At 43.2% G+C, this 14,813-nt stretch overlaps 1 protein-coding gene across 5 annotated transcripts in view; it reads right to left on the bottom strand.

Annotated features, from left to right (window-relative positions):
- Positions 1 to 14,423, bottom strand: part of LOC137321285 (lysine-specific demethylase 4C-like) — a 408,143-nt gene extending 393,720 nt beyond the window's left edge. For 4 of the 5 annotated variants that reach the window (XM_067983641.1, XM_067983643.1, XM_067983642.1 and 1 more), the window contains exon 1: positions 14,305 to 14,422. The gene's annotated coding sequence lies outside the window, so the exon portion shown is untranslated. Of the gene's footprint in view, positions 1 to 14,304 lie in introns of all 5 variants that reach the window. The other variant, XM_067983644.1, reaches the window with a different exon arrangement.
- Between the last annotated feature and the right edge of the window lie 390 nt (positions 14,424 to 14,813).

Below are 14,813 nucleotides of genomic sequence, written 5' to 3'. Positions count from 1 at the left end.
TTTTGATTTTGGTGAAAGGAGGGTGCACTTGGACTTATGGGGGCCAATGATGAGTGCATTGAGCATTTGCTCCTCATATTATTCATCAGTAAAGCCAAAGAGCCCCATCACACCTAGTATGCCTCAGTACATGCGACAAACACATGGAGAGCTAGGACCAAGCTCAATGGGCCCTCAGCTCTTTTAAATTATGCTTCTGCCCCATAATGCAGCTGGAGTGCTTAACAATGGAAATACAGGAACAGCAGTAGGCCATTCAGCCCCTCAAGCCTGTTCCACCATTCGATTACATAGTGATTGATCTCTACCTCAGCTCCATTTACCTGCCTTTATCCATATCCTTGATACCCCTACCTAATAAAAATGTTGATTTCAGACTTGAAAATTTCAATTAACCCAACATCCACAGCCTTTGGGGAGAGGTTCCAAATTTCCACTACCCTTTGTGTGGTAAAAGTGCTTTGTGATTTCATTTCTGAATGGCCTAGCTCTAATTTTAAGATCCATTGTTCTAGATTCCCCCACCAGAGGAAATAGCTTTTCTGTTATTTACTCTATCAAATCCTTTTATCATTTTAAACACCTCATGTAACCCTCAACCTTCTAAATTTAGGGGAATACAAACCAAGTTAATGCAACCAATCCTTCATAATTTAACCCTTTAAGCCCTTATCATTCTGATGAATCTGCACCACAACCTCTCCAAGGCCAATATATCCTGCCTGAGATATGATGCAGTGGAAGGGCAGGCTGCAATGTACACTTGAAAAACATTTCCCCAGCATCCCTTGCTCAGTGGGACCCTCAACATGCCGGAAATCTAAGGAACGCACATGCACTTCATTGGCTGCCAGCATCAGACATTCCAGCCCTGCTGCTCAAAGCATCATAAGCAACATGCCTTAAACACCAGGAAATTATGCAAATGAGGTAACATCATTATCCGGCGAGGTCAATCATTTGTGTGCTGACAGCCCCTTGCCACACAGGGAATTACTTGATTTTAAGTCAACTGTGCGGCATAGCACCACAAATTAAGAACCTGGTGAGCAGAAGGAAGCCCAGATTTCACATCAAGGATCAGACTGATAATATTGCCCAATAACTGTAAACGTATTCTGCTGAAAACATTAATAGCCAGATTTTGCATGTAAAACTGACACTGTGAAAGCCTGCACTGATGTATGTTCAATAAATATGAAAATATTTTATTAGAAAAGAAAGTGATTGTGTTGCACGTTTAATTGTGATCCTGCCCGATCTCAGTGTTTCAATAGTACGAATAAATCACCTGTGGCCTTGATTAGTTAGTCTGAGGAAATGGTACATCATTCAGCTGCGTTTGCTGTAACAGGCTACAATGCCACCTTTGCAGCAAGCAAGAAACAAGTGTGTTGGTACTATACACAGTCCCCACAACTTAAAACATCCACATTTAAAACGGACAGTTGCTTATATCAGCCAGAAAGCGAAAACCCACTAACTATTTGTATTAACGTCAATTTCAAAGTTGCCAGTTATGGCGTTTTAAATACTGTGTTTATTTCAGGCAGAAACAGCTGGAGGCCAGCGTTATTGGAAAGTAAGTCAATGATTGATGTCAGCACTGCAGATTATGACTTTCCCACCCATTACAAGGTATAAATCTTAGCGAATGCTGGATTGTAGCGGTAGGCGTTCAATGCTCCTCTGATTTTCATGACTGCTGCACTCCATTGTAGTTCAACAGTGGGGGCATGTTTGTGAATTTCATAAACATTTGTTTGCTTGGAACTTTTGCATGAGTTATTTCAAAATATGGTTTGCATTTTCTGGAGATATTTAAACATCAAAGCGAGCAACTATAATTTCACTCAGCTTCAACATATTCTCCAATGTAACAGTCAGACCTGTTCTCAGCTCTGCTGGCATCATTGTTAGAATATGTCCGATGCTGTCTTTTTCACCCTGGCCCACTCTTGTAGCATCACTGCCAATGGCTTGTGGATAAATGCACAGTGATCAGGTATGAGCCGTACGATATATAAATTCGACCCATTAAGAAAAACAAGTCAGCTGCTTGAAAAATGGCCATATAGCACATGCACGCGATGGCCGTTATGCTGACATCGCATACAGCGGGCAGATCACGAATGCGCCCGCTGTAAGTGGTGAGGACTGTAGTGGTTTTGGAGGTTACAGCGCCACCTTTGGAGGAAGAAAGAATAGTAGGTGTCAAGATTACAACATTACCTATTGATTTCAATATACTGGGAGTGTGACAGCATTAGCAACTCAAGGAGTTTAATTTATTAATAACTTCTTCCATAGCATTGATCATAGCAAGTCAGTGGTTCAACTGTTTGAAAGAGTATTAATAAAATGTGACAGGGAAAGTATTACAGGTAGTAAGTGAGACACATACAGGAAATGCATACTATACACAAATAATATTCTAGATTTCTCAGCATTGTGAAAAAAGGGACATACACAACTTGCAACAGTGCAACAAAAAAGGAACCCCACCCAGAGCACTTGTACACCAAATTGTAAAATCTGGGAATAAACTTTATAAACATATTAACTATTTACAGGCTGTTTTTGCTGTTCATTTTAAAATAAAACACTTTGAACCCTGTTGCACTCAGTAAGGGGGCTAATGATCAAGGATAGGAGCAGAGTGAAAGAAAGGTAGCAGCACCACCTAGGGTAGGAGGACTGTTACAAATTCAGATTTGCTGTAAATACAGGAATACGTGCTGCGGGATGCACTCAACCGAGATGAAGCCTGCCCAAAGCCTCTATGGGGAAAGGCCACTGTGTAAGGCCATCCCACCTTGTATTATACAGAATGTATCAGGGGATATGTACTGTGTTTTGAATTGTAATAATGGGATCATAGTGTGTACGATCTGCATTGTTTTTTTTTATTCGTTCATGGGATGTGGGCGTCACTGGTGAGGCAGCATTTATTGTCCATCCCTAATTGCCCTTGAGAAAGTGGTGGTGAGCCGCCTTGAACCGCTGCAGTCCGTCTGGTGAAGGTTCTCCCACAATGCTGTTAGGTAGGGAGTTCCAGGATTTTGACCCAGCGACGATGAAGGAACGGCGATAAATTTCCAAGTCGGACTTGGAGGGGAACGTGCAGGTGGTGTTGTTCCCATGTACCTGCTGCTCTTGTCCTTCTAGGTGGTAGAGGTCGCGGGTTTGGGAGGTGCTGTCGAAGAAGCCTTGGCGAGTTGCTGCAGTGCATCCTGTGGATGGTACACACTGCAGCCACTGTGCGCCGGTGAAGGAAGTGAATGATTAGGGTGGTGGATGGGGTGCCAATCAAGCGGGCTGCTTTGTCCTGGATGGTGTCGAGCTTCTTGAGTGTTGTTGGAGCTGCACTCATCCAGGCAAGTGGAAAGTATTCCATCACACTCCTGACTTGTGCCTTGTAGATGGTGGAAAGGCTTTGGGGAGTCAGGAGGTGAGTCACCCACCGCAGAATACCCAGCCTCTGACCTGCTCTTGTAGCCACAGTATTTATATGGCTGGTCCAGTTAAGTTTCTGGTCAATGGTGACCCCCAGGATGTTGATGGTGGGGGATTCGGCAATGGTAATGCCGTTGAACGTCATGGGGAGGTGGTTAGACTCTCTCTTGTTGGAGATGGTCATTGCCTGACACTTGTCTGGCAGGAATGTTACTTGCCACTTTGAGCCCAAGCCTGGACGTTGTCCAGGTCTTGCTGCACGTGGGCTCGGGCTGCTTCATCATTTGAGGGGTTGCGAATGCAACTGAACACTGTGCAATCATCAGCGAACATCCCCATTTCTGACCTTATGATGGAGGGAAGGTCATTGATGAAGCAGCTGAAGATGGTTGGGCCTAGGACACTGCCCTGAGGAACTCCTGCAGCAATGTCCTGGGGCTGAGATGATTCGCCTCCAACAACCACTACCATCTTCCTTTGTGCTAGGTATGACTCCAGCCACTGGTGAGTTGCATTGTATTGGTCTGAACTGCATTGCTTGGAATTTTTTTTTTAAAGCATTGAACTGTGTATCTTTAAATTTTATGAAATAAAGTACACTTTTTAAAAATTCAGGTTTGCTGTAAATACCTTTGCAGGGTCAGCATTGTCAGCTCGCACAGCATTATTTTTATGCAAGTTGATTCACACTGTCCTATATCTACCTGTACAAAAATTTTTTAATCTCTCTGAAAGCTGATGAGTTCACACTAGATGACGTGAGGCGTGGCTTGAATCATTAACCTGCTTTATTCCACAGGATGGTGAACATTCAAAGCAATACTCGCGATCAGATCCACTTAGTTAAATAGATACAACTTATCTCCATGTAATATCAGGAAAATAATGTATATGCTACGCTACCCCAGTTCAGTGGGCTGTTTTGCTTTCCATTTGATTTTTTTGAGCCTGCCTTTTCTGGGACCTTTCTGCCTCAGCTGCAGCTTCAGTTGCAAAAACTAGACTTTTTTTTTAAAAAGTGACTAACATTCTAATTTATTTCCTGAACAGTCAGAAATAAATCAAAAACCTTCGAAGACAATGGGTGTCAGGTGTTTATCAATAGGAGGCAAGCTAAAAAATTGTTCATTATTTACAGTCTATAGGGAACAACATCAAGACTAGCTAATTAACAACCCATCACTTCAGACACTCATACACACACACACTGCACTTAAAACAACTTTATTAAAATCCTTTCTGTGGAGAAATGGTCAAAAAAATCCTGATACGGGATTATGGGGCAAGTATAGTAGAGGAGATGTAACAAAATTACCTATTAAAATATAAATAGGCATTCATTTTAAATGTTACTTGTGTCATAAGTGTCATAATATGACAAAATACATGCAAGAGTGACAAAAAAAGTGTGCACATTTGTTAAGAAGATGTTATAGATCTCCCCTGGCATTTTTTATGGTGAGTCAGAGAAGATGCTACTTCATAACAATAGGATGGTTGTGCCATGTAAAGCCAACATCAGAGCCACTGATCTACAGTGAGAATAAATTTAATTTCATTATCAAATGGTATTCTGGGATTTTTAACTGGTGCTTTGGGATTGAATTCCATAAGTCTGTTCATTATTCACTGAAAACTGTAAATAAGTGGCCTTTGTTTTATACATGGTCCTTTACATCTGCAAATAACTTTTACCCCTTACCATTTTTAAAGCCAAGAAAACACTGCAAGGTAGTATACAAGATGTACCAGGTGGGGGTAGATATCTGGTATTCAGCAGTACTGGGATGGGAGTTTGGAGTTTAGCTGTACTTGGGGGCAGCTCTGCACTTTACTAGCAATGGAGCAATCAGGAATGTTTGGGATCCTGGACTGACAGCACCGCAGTGGAGATGCTCAAGTTTGGCAGAATGGTGGGCCCTGTGCTCTGGCATCACTATGAAGAGGAACCTGATGATTGGCACAACACTTCACCTCATCTAAAGGTTTGGCTCAATGGTGAATTCCTGGTGTCTGTCAGTAGTGAGGGAGGGGGAAGTCATGGACCTAGCAGCACTGGTTGAAGAGAGTACCACAGTTTGCAGCACTGGTTTGTGATTTTTTTTTTTACAGGATCTATGCACACCCAGAAACCTAACTGGTGCTTTGCAATTGATTCCTGAATGTGCATCTGTGTCTGACTTGCTGAGGATGCAAGAAAATGTAAACACTAACCACTATTAAAAAAACACAGGTTATAATTAGAGGCAGATTCAAAATTCAACTCATTTGGCAAAATCAACTCTCAGCTTTCCCTGCTTTCTAAAGTTAATAGAACACAGAACAAAAGCTTCAACTAGTTTGTCACTTAATCTCACTTCTTTCTCATGCACAACTCTTTTTAAAAAAAGAAATTGGTAGTCCATTTGTTCTTAAAATAATTTTGAATGACAAGTGAGCAGAAACAAAAAGAACTTGCATTTATATAGTGCATTTAACGCAGCAAAGCACCTTGGGACGTTTTACAGGAGCATAATCAGACAAAACCTGACTCCGAGCCAAAGGAGGAAACATTAGGGCAGGTCAATGCTTGGTCACAGAGGTAGATTGTAACCAGCGTCTTAAAGGAGGAGAGAGGTAGAGAGGCGAAGAAGTTTGGGGAGGGAATTCCAGAGCTTAAGGGCTAGACGGCTGAATGCACGGTCACCAAACGTGGGGCGAAGGAAGTGGGGGATTCACAATGGAACATAGAGTTCTCGGAGGGTTGTAGGGCTAGAGGAGATTAGAGATAGGGAGGGGCGAGGCCATGGAGGGATTTGAACACAAGGATGAGAATTTTAAAATTGTGGCATTGGTGGACCGGGAGCCAATGTTGGCTAGCGAGCACAGGGATGATGGGTGAACGGGGCTTGGAGCAAGTTTCGGATAAGCCAAAGTTTACGGAAAGTGGTAGGTGGGAAGTCAGCCAGGAGAACATTGGAATAGTCGAATCTGAAGGTAACAAAAGCACGATGAGAGTTTCACCTGCAGATGGGCTGTGAGGGGGCGGAGACAGACAATATTACTGAGGTGGAAGTAGGCGGCTGTGCGATGGGGAGGATATGGGGTTGGATGTTCAGCTCAGGGTCAAATAGGATGCTGAAATTGCAAACAGTCTGGTTCAGCCTCAGACGGTGGCCAGGGAGGCGGATGGAATCGGTGGCTAGGTATCGGAGTTTGTGGCGGAGACCCAAGACAATGGCTTCGGTCTTCCCGATGTTTAATTGGAGGAAATTTCGGCTCATCCAGGACTGGAGGTCGAGCATGCAGCCTGACAACACAGAAGCGGTGGAGGGGTCGAGAGAGGTGGTGGTGCAGTACAGCTGGGTGCCATCAGCATACACATGGAACCTGACGTTGTGGCTTCGAATTACGTCGCAGAGAGGCAGCATGTGGGTGAGAAATAGGAGGAGGCCAACGATGGATCCTTGGGGGACTCCAGAGGTAAGAGTGCAGGGGTGGGAAGAGAAACCATTGCAGGAGATTCTCCGACTACAACTGGATAGGCAAAATTGGAACCAGGAGAGGGCAGTCCCACTCAGCTGGACAACGGAGGAGGGAGAAGCACGATCAGAGTCACAGAAGATGTAATTAGTGACTTTTTTTTTTAGGGCAGTTTCAGTGCTATGGCAGGAGCAGAAACCAGATTAGAGCGACTGCTAGATGAAGAATAATATTCCAGCAGTTCCAACGACTAAATGCTATTGATGCATACTGCGAAATTGGGTACACTAAGCACGCTTAGACTGCACAATCTGCCTTCAGTTAACAGCTCTAAGCAAAATATTAAGTCCAAACCAGATTTAGAGAGGTTGAACATAATCTTCAATAAAGGCACAAGACAAATTTAATAATGCGATTGTGAAATATGTAATTATTTGAATTTGTAATTTTGTTTAAAACTTTATATTGGACATTAGAAATTTCAGTCACTGAGGAAAAAATTGCACACAATATTTTTTCCAGAAAACATTTCAAGAAATTTTTGGAGAAAATATTACCAGTTTTGTTATTTCCATCAAGTACAACCTTGTGCCATTTCATGTAATCAGTCCCATTTTAACATTGGAATTCCAATTACAAATGTTCACATAGCATTTTGCATTATAAAACCAGGACACAATAAGTAAATAAGTAAGGGTTTGTGGACAGGATGTATACACCATACAGAAGATTTTTGATTAGTGCTCCAAGATTGGATACCCCTGAATGAAACCTGTCCAATAGGGTTATCTCACTGGCAGTGCAATTGCACAGATTCTAAAAGCTAATTATCAAGATGCTAGCAAGCAACGTTGGCGGTCTAAAAAAAACGTATTCTACAAGATCCAGAAAAAAATAATGGAACTGAATATAAAAATAAAAGAGCAAATTCAAAGTATGGCAGAGAATTTAGTACCTAATCCATGAAAACTGGAGGAAATTAAAGGCCAAGTCATAGTACAAGATTCTTAAAACTGCCTAGCAATTAAAAAACTAATGCAATTTTTAAATCAGACATACTATAGAAAACACATTTTTCAACCTCCAGTTCAAGAGCGAGAATCAGCAGGCATTACCAGGGTGCAACACATTAGTACATCATTACAGCAGCAGGACATATGTTTGCACACTTATCTCCCAAACAGCAAGCCTCAGCAGTTGGTAAACTGGTACTGGCAGATAACACAAAGCAGGATGTCTGCGTACCAGTGCATCCGTGCAGGGCCAATGTAATAAAGGGTAGATGAAGAAGTGAGTGCAGGAATTTATAACAAAAAAACAAAATAAGGCAATGTTACATTATATATATTCCTCTATCATACAATGCCATTCAGGTCTCCCACGTCAAATATATCAGAGTCAGGAGGATGGGAAGTAGTTGCAAAGGTGAAGGAATGAACCAAGGTAGTTTTCCAATATTTTGCCTCCTTACGGAGTTGCTTCACTCTGCACTTCCACACAATGGGAAAAGGAAGTTTGGGAACTCAGTGAGGGACTGCAGGCATTAATTTGCATTCTACCACTCCAAGCAAAGTGTACTGCCCTAAGACACAATTACATTTCCAGTATTATTTTCAACGGTGTATCATAATGGTTTTGTGATATGCAGTTTCACAGTTATATGTTTTATTCCTCTCATTTCTAATAAGCTTAAACATCAATCAACAAACATCTTCATACAATTTTATCAAAAAGTGATATTAAACATACCCAACCGTCACAAATCTATGGTGAACATTTTACTGATCTTGGATGTCGAAGGATGTATTCAGATCGTGTTGAAAGCAAAGTAGTTTCATTTCGCATCAATGCTGCAGTGTAAATACTGGGTGAATCCAGTGTCACAGCCCGACTGACACTGGAACTAAGTGGAGTGAGACCACCTCACCTGATTCCATTCCTATCTATCCAGTTGTAGTCAGACAATCTCCTGCAATGGCTTCTCTTCCTGCTGCGTTACCTCTGGAATCACTCGAGGATCTATCCTTGGCCCCCTCCTACTTCTCATCTACATGAGACCCCCTCGGCGAGATCATCTGAAAACACAACAGCAGGTTCCACATGTACGCTGACGACACCCAGCTCTACCTCACCACCCAGCTCTACCTCTCTTGACCCCGCCACTGCTTCTGTGTTGTCAGACTGCATGTCTGACATCTAGTCCTGGATGAGCAGAAATTTCCTCCAATTAAATATTGGATAGACGAAAGCCATTGCCTTCGGTCCCCGCCACAAACTCCGTTCCCTAGCCACCGACTCCATTGCTCTCCCTGGCCACGGTCTGAGGCTGAACCAGACTGTTTGCAACCTTGGCGTCCTGTTTGACCCCGAGATGAGCTTCCGACCCGATGTCTTCTCGATCACCAAGACCGCCTACTTCCACCTCCATAACATCGCCCATCACCACCCCTGCCTCAGCTCAACTGCTACTGAAACCCTCGTCCATGCCTTTGTTATCTCTAGACTCAACTATTCAAATGCTTTCCTGGCTAGCCTCCCATCCATCGCCATCCGTAAATTTGAGCTCATCCAAAACTCTGCTGCCCGTATCCTAACCATTCATTCATCATCCGTGCTCACTGACCTACATTGGCTCCTGGTCCGGCAACACCTCGATTTTAAAATTCTCATCCTTGTTTTCAAATCCCTCCATGGCTTCGCCCCTCCCCATCTCTGCAACCTCCTCCAACTCGACAATCTTCCAAGATCTCTGTGCTCCTCCAATTCTGGCCTCTTGCATATCCCTGATTTTCTTCAGTCCATCATTGACAGCTACGCCTTCAGCTGCCTAGGCCCCAAGCTTTGGAATTCCCTCCCTAAACTTCTTCACCTTGCTCATCTCCTTCAAGACGCTTCTTAAAACCTACCTCTTTGTATCTCCTTATGTGGCAACGCTCCCATGAAGCGCTTTGGGGCGTTTAACTACATTAAAAGATGCTAAATAAATGCAAGTTGTTATTGAGATAGTCTCACACTGCTTTGGAGGCAGTTTGGGCCCCACACCCAATTTTACACTCCACAAGTTTAGTATCACTCAAAAGCTGAAAACACATCCCAGACACTAAACTTGTATTGCTAGTGTACTGTAAGCAATCTACAAGCCACTGAATGACCAAATCTCTTCACAAACTACCTGCTTTATTCAATTTCATGCAATAAAAAGACTTGGAACTTTACCAATTGCTTAAACAAGTAAATGCACATTTGGTGCGTACTGAACGATAAAGACCAAGAAACGTCCCAGATTCAATCTGTACTGACTTAATGGCCTTTAAGGCACAGTGCACAGTGACAGTACAACAACTGGCCTTAGGATCAGCAAGCAAGTGAAAAAGGAAGGGGAAAAAAAAAATCAATCATTCCTCCCACACAATCACTCCAATATCCTCCATCAGAATTACATGCATGTCAGGGGAAAGCAAGATTGGGCTCGACTGTGATCCTTCCCATGTTTGATAACCTACCAATAATCATTGCCCACTCTTATGCAAGAAAAATGGCTATTTGGGTAAAGTACAAGACAGCTAACGCTACCTATGGAACTACTCCTCAGTCTGAGTCATCACTCTCAGGTCTTCCATAACATCCCCCAACTAAGAACACTAGGAGGCAACTTACTCTCAAGTTAAGAGTGGGTAAGAGCGGCCCAGGTCAACTTACAACATTTGTTCCCTTCTTCCATGGGAAAATATGTCATTTGCTTAGTTTCCACCCCTCCCTCCTGCTTCCCTCAATATCATCTGATTACCATCTAGCCCTCCCCCAGGTATAATTAAGGATTTTATGTGCGGAAAGAAATCATAGGAGCAAATTTAGCTTCTACTTTTCTGTGGTATTGGCAAACTAGCACACAGTGATATCAAGGAGCCTTTTTTTAAAAACAAAAGATACAAGCAGCACTGTTACTTTTGTGCCTATTTACCAGAGGAGCATCCATTTTATATATCGCACTGAATAGATGTGCTGACATGGCTTAATATCTCTGTACCATACCAAAATATGCTGGCTGATGGAGGCTACATGAAACTGTTTAATAATCAGCCAACCAGCACTTTACCAAGCTAGTCAAATAGTGCCAGTACTTTTTTTGTTATCATTCCCACCCCAATTAAGCACACAACATCCCAAACTAAAACTCTCATCAATCGGGTTGTGTGCGACTCAAGTCTCAGCAAGTGATATCAAAAATTATGGAAAAATTTTAGTAAAATAATAACACTCACTATTAAGAAAACTAGTATTAAATTATTTTGACAAAAAGGGGTCTAACTGAAAAACTATATAGTTTTAAAAAAGCTCTATCCTATTCAACATGTTTTTAAAAGTCTTAAGTAAGCTGAAACAAATTTAGCAGCATTTAACATTTTGCACTTTTCCCCTTTTTTTTTCTTGTCAATTTTCTCCCCTATCCTGAAGGAACTGGCTTCTTCCACAGACAAGACACTCCTTCCAATACCTCGCCTAAGCAACCATTCTTCATGTTCGAGTCTAGACTGAGTGTTGGCAAGCCATTTGGTCACACAGCTAAACCCAGTCATGTCCTCCTCCAGGATAGCAATCATGAATGAGAACTCTGGGGGATTTTTCCCTCCCTAATTAAAAGGGATAATGAAGCAAATTGATGTGCCCTACCACCATTCCAGCTGAGATCTTCCTGGTCTATATGAGTCAGCCTTAACCACCTGAACCATCAGGGAAGCTTTCAATTTTACTAGCAAAAAACTCAAAATTCCAATGTGCTTAATACAAATGAAAAAAATTTCACAACACACATTCATCAATCTGTCAAATCCTAAAATTTAATTTTCACTCAGTAATAAATAATGCAAGGTCAACTGTAACTTTGCTGTTAAAAAAAGGCTTTGGTAAAAAGACAACACTATCTATATGGCCAATGTGATACCTATATGTTGAATTCACCATCTAAATAAACAAACACTCACTGAAATTAAACCAACAATCTAAAATATGAATATTAGATATACAAATAAAAAAAGTAAAAGGTTCATATTTTACAGAACTCTGTAGTACATTACCAGCATGAAAAGTTCAACCTGGACTGTCACATTGCCAGGGCCAAATGGGTATCATACTCTATTAATTTTAAATTGCCAGGAGGTGGGAAAGTTTGACTTTTGCAAAAAACAGTGGCAAGAACAAGGCGGAGTGTTTTGGTGCATCAGTGTGCTATGCAACTGAGATGTACAATGCTGATTTGCACCTGTGAGTCCCCAGTCTCAACCAGGCTGCAGTACTGACTACAATAGAGAACACGTAGTCGTGATCAACCACAAAAGCATTTGGAAGAAGTCTATCTTGCCCATACTCTCACTTTCCTATGTTATTGTTATAGAAAGGCAAGAATTGTACATATAAATATAATTTATAGCTATGCTAACTTAAAATAAGCAAATTCAATATTCAGATAAGCCATTCCAAGAACAAGACTACTTTCTGCTTATGTCTCCATTCATTGGCTACAATTTCATACAGTCCCACTTAAAAGGAGAACCCAAGCCCTCCAAAATATATTTTTCAGCCATAGCTAAAAATCCATTCCAAAATACAATGATACTAAAATATCAGGAGAATAGGATCTAAACCAAGTCAAAGCTGTGTGCAATTCTGAAAGGTTTTGAACACAATAACAACCAGTTAAGAGATTCAATTAGAGGTCATCCTGAACAATCATTTTTACAAGAGTAACTTTTGCTTTACCCCTCTTTTTTTTTTAACAATGAAGCATTTTGTTCTCTTCTCTCCAGAGTACTCAAGTCAATATTATTGAGGAAATGACAGCAGATAAAATTGGTTGCTGAACAGGAAGTCAATCTTCCAAGAGTGCATTTAATAAACTGGTACAAGCCAGCTTTAGATTTGAGGAAAAGGCTTATACCTAAAATTTTAAACCATATTTTCTCTTTACAGATGTTGATTGACCTGTGTACATCCAGTATTTTTTAGTTTTTGTATCACATTTCTAGCATTTGCATTTTTTTTCCTCTTTATTTCCAGCTTTGGTGTCTGTTTATAGATGCTCTTGAAGGTAACAGTATATGTCATATTACAGCACTTTACATAACATTTTAAACACAACAGTCTACTTCAAATCTAATCCCCAATTCACAAAGAAAAAAGCAACTCAAATCAACTAAATTCAAAAAATGGCAATCCACTCCACCTCCTTAACCCACAAGATAAAAAAAAGAGCAAATTACAACTTAAGGTCTTTTGCAACTTTCAAAATATCTATATTTTAAGAACATCCTACAACATTCTAATGTTGATATTATTGTACAATTAAAGATGTCAGAACCATGGAAATTCTCTTTGAAAAATGCTTAAAAGTAGAATTAATTTGAAATATTGCAAGTATCTGTCCAACAGTGACTTGCAACAATAAATGTTAATTCACTTTTCTGCCACTGAAATGATTCAGCTTTGTCTGAGGTTACGGCTGATTTTGGGTACCAAAATATCTCAAGTGCAATCACCACGGCAACATGCAATGTCCATACATATTGCAAATTAAATCCATGTTGGAATAAACATCTAAAAAAAAGTATAAATAAAATCATTCACGGAGACGTTACATGAACAGAAAAAGAAATACCATGAACAGAAAAGTTAACTTGCACGATTTATAATGTTTTCAAGCAGACGCACATCCCTCTGCAATCGAACTCGAAAGTCCCTTCTCAATGTGACATCGAATGCCACAAAGTTCACAATCAAACTTCATCGCAACCAAAGACAGCAAAACCCCCCCACCCCCCACCCCCACCCAGTGCATCTGGACAGAGGTTTAACGGGGTGGAAATAAATGAAAATCGAAACAGCTGTAATGGAGAAAATAAAACACAAGCCGACTGACAGAGCATCCCTCGGACTGTCTCATTAAAGGGCCTGCACTGGATGGCGGCCTCCCCACCGCCCTGACAGCAGCTCGGACCCGGGTTGATTAAAAAAACAACTGAGCTGGGGGGGGGGGGGGAAAGAGTCACATAAAGGAGCTGCTCCGGTGTCTCCCCAGGGGGGAGGGAGGGATCCAGGACCAGCGACTCCCCTCCGTTTATAACATTGTCCGAGCCCCCCCCCCACCCCCGGGGCACCTGCCCGTCAGGGGCCTCGGACACAAGTTGCTGCCCACCCCCCCCCCCCGCCGACATCTCTCAACACCACACCCCCCCGGCCCAGGGTCATGGATCACCTCACCCCGCCTCCACCGCCCTTCCCCCCCCCGCTCCCGGACCGCAGAGGCTGCAGATCCCCCAGACACGGGCGGGTGAAAGCGAGCCGCTCGACGGCGGCCAACTGCCGCTCACTGACACCCCCACCACAACTTACGGTGGAGTGCGAGGACAGGGCTGGAGCCGGACGGACGGACGGGCCTTCACTCGGGCCCCGACTCACTCGCTCTCTGCCGCCTTCAGTTGTTGTTTTGAGTCCGGGCAGCGCGCAGGCGCACAAACTCACCAGCCACCCCCCCCCACCGCACGGCACTGACACCACCCGCCCGCCAGACAGCGCGCCCCCCACCGGCACCGCACGGCACTGACACCACCGCCCGCCAGACAGCGCGCCCCCCACCGGCACCGCACGGCACTGACACCACCGCCCGCCAGACAGCGCGCCCCCCACCGGCACCGCACGGCACTGACACCACCCGCCCGCCAGACAGCGCGCCCCCCACCGGCACCGCACGGCACTGACACCACCCGCCCGCCAGACAGCGCGCCCCCCACCGGCACCCCACGGCACTGACACCACCGCCCGCCAGACAGCGCGCCCCCCACCGGCACCGCACGGCACTGACACCACCCGCCCGCCAGACAGCGCGCCCCCCACCGGCACCG

This window comes from Heptranchias perlo, chromosome 4 (genome assembly GCF_035084215.1).
Source record: "Heptranchias perlo isolate sHepPer1 chromosome 4, sHepPer1.hap1, whole genome shotgun sequence".
Taxonomy (NCBI): domain Eukaryota; kingdom Metazoa; phylum Chordata; class Chondrichthyes; order Hexanchiformes; family Hexanchidae; genus Heptranchias; species Heptranchias perlo.
The sequence above is the reverse complement of the archived record's forward strand: the minus strand, read 5'-3'. Positions and strand labels throughout refer to the sequence as shown.